The following is a 2,667-nucleotide window of genomic DNA, read 5'->3' as shown; positions in this document are numbered from 1 at the left end:
AGTCCTGCGCCGGCCTCAGCACTCTCCTTATATAGTCTGAGCCCACTGCTGCGGCCAGTGTCCATCCACCCCGTTGACAGTCTTCCTCCTGCACGCTGCCCCTCCATCTTCCTCATCTCCACTTCGCTGTCGGTTTGCACACAGTGGTGACTTGTGTGTGGCTGTGATGCTGGAAGACGTGCCACTGGAGTTTCAAATACCAGCAAGGTCACCCATGGTGGACCGGGGTCGAGGGACCGTCCCGATTGAGGCAGACTCAGAACTCACTGCCGTTGAGTGGGCTCTGGTTTGGTTGCTGTCACGTGCCTTCCAGTCGGTTCCGACGCACAGCCACCGTGTAGACCCCGAGTACGGTGACACTGCCTGGTCCTGCACCGCCCTCACAATCATTTTTATGTCTGAGCCCATTGTTTTGGGGACTGTGTGTGAGTCCACTGTGTCCAGGGCCTTCCTGTCTTTCACTGTCCCTCCACGTTATCCAGCAATATGTCCTTCACGGGCTGGTCTCTTCTGACAACACGGCCAAAGTCCATGAGACCGAGTCTCACCATCCTGGCCTCTAAGGAGCGCTCTGGCTGTACTTCTGAGACAGACTGGTTTGTTTTTGTGGCAGTCCATGGTACTTTCAGTGTTCTTTGCCAGCACCAAGCTTCACACGCATCGACTCTTCTTGGGTCTTCCTTATTCAAATGTGTCCAACTTTCACATGCATACGAGGCAACTGAAAACACCATGGCTTGGGTCATGTTCCCTCCTTGCTTTGCAACACTTTGAAAGAGGTCTTGTGCAGCAGATGGACCCAATGCAACTTGTCTTCTGGTCTCTTGACTGCTGCTTCCATGAGCATCAGCTGCGAACCAAGCAAGATGAAATCCTTGACAATCTCAACCTTCTTCTCCCAGGTTTTATCATGATGTCACCTGTCGGTCCAGTTGTGAGGACTGGGGCCTCCTCGACATTGAGCTGTCATCCAGACTGAAGGCTACGGTCCTTGGTCTTCTTCAGCAAGTGCCGTAGGTCCTCACTTTCAGTGAGCGCGGCTGTGTCTGCATACAGCAGGTTTTTAATAAGCCTCCCTCTAATTCCGGTGCCACATTTTTCTTCATGCAATCCAGCTTCTTTGGGGATTTGCTCAACATACAGGTTAAATAAGTATGTTGAGAGGAGGCAGCCCTGTCGCACACCTTCCCTGATTTTAAACCCTGCAGTATGTCCTTGTTCTGTTCAGACAACAGCCTCTTGATCCATGTATAGGTTCCGCATGAGCACAGTACTGCATTGGGATTCACATTCTTTTCCAGGTTATTCATAATTTGGTATGGTCCACACAGTTGAATTCCTTGGCCTAGTCAATAAACGACAAGTAAACATCTTTCTAGTGGTCTTAGCTTTCAGCCGAGATCCTTCTGACATCGACATCAGCCAGGACATTCCCTGTTCCGGCTTCTCTTCTGAATCGGCTCGGACCTCTGGCAGTTCCCTGTGAGTGTACTGCAGCAACCGTGGTTGGATCATCTTCAGCAACATTTCACTTGCCTGTGCTATTAATGATACCGTTCTACAATTTGAGGCTGTACATCTTTATAGGAACAGAAAAGAGAGATTCGTCTTTCTCTTGCAGAGTGCGCCGGGTGGGGTTGAACCACTGACCTTGTCGTGAGCAGCCCAATGCATAGCCCACGACTCCACCAGAGTTACTTTTAGATTAGTAAGGAAGAGTAGGCGGCCCACATCTGAGGGATTAGCTACTTAAAAAACCCCACATCAATAGTAGGGGACCCTGCCAGCTATACTGCCAGAAGATGAGGCCCTTTAGCTTGGTGGGCATTCACAGATGGGAGAAAGCTTTCAGGACCTCGTTTGCTGGTGGAGGACTGAAGATGAGAATAAACAGCTGTAGCCATCCACTAATGATCAGCATATGGCACCAATGGGGAAAAGAACAACATGCTTGGTAAAGCGAGGTGTCGGCGAATACAAAGACCCTGTTATAGCTCAGCTGGGCCAGGATTCTCAGTAGTTTGGTAGTTGAGCATACACCCCACCCCACACCCCCATGATGTGATCTAGCATCATGTGGTTTATCAACTCCGGGACAGAATCAGCTGTGAGCAGCCAAGCAGCTTCGGGAAGATTAGGGTGGAGAGCAACCCCTGATCAGGTCCCAGCCCTGGTGCAATGGGAAGGTCATTTCATCAGGGGTGTGGCCTGCTCCCCTAGATGCTGATGCTGTGTGGGAGCTAGCCTGACATCCCTGAATTCATTCTCCCGCAGCCACGTGCCTGGCCTTGTGACCCTGGATTCATCCGTGCCTGCCTCCACCGGCCTGTGGCTTTCCTGCTTTCCGGCTCTTGCACCTCAGCAGTTACGTGGTGAGTCGGGAAAAGCCTCCATTCTAACATCTGACCCGCGGACGTGAACCAGACAGGACTTACCTGTTGTGCGGTGTGTGAGCCAGGGGCTTGATATGAATGTCCTTCTTGAGAGGTGACCTAGCAGCCTCACTGGTTTTGCTTCTCCAGAGACCCCGTCCTAACACAACTCTCAAGGAGATTTGAGCCCTTGGTATCAGCTCATTTTTCCCCTCCCTCCCCGCTCCCCCTTCCCTCATGAACCCTTGATAATCTATAAATTATTATTATTTTGTCATATCTTACACTATCTGAC

This window comes from Echinops telfairi, unplaced genomic scaffold, assembly GCF_000313985.2.
Source record: "Echinops telfairi isolate 266 unplaced genomic scaffold, ASM31398v2 ScPeMD7_28;HRSCAF=97, whole genome shotgun sequence".
Lineage (NCBI taxonomy): Eukaryota > Metazoa > Chordata > Mammalia > Afrosoricida > Tenrecidae > Echinops > Echinops telfairi.
Note: the sequence above shows the minus strand (reverse complement) of the source record.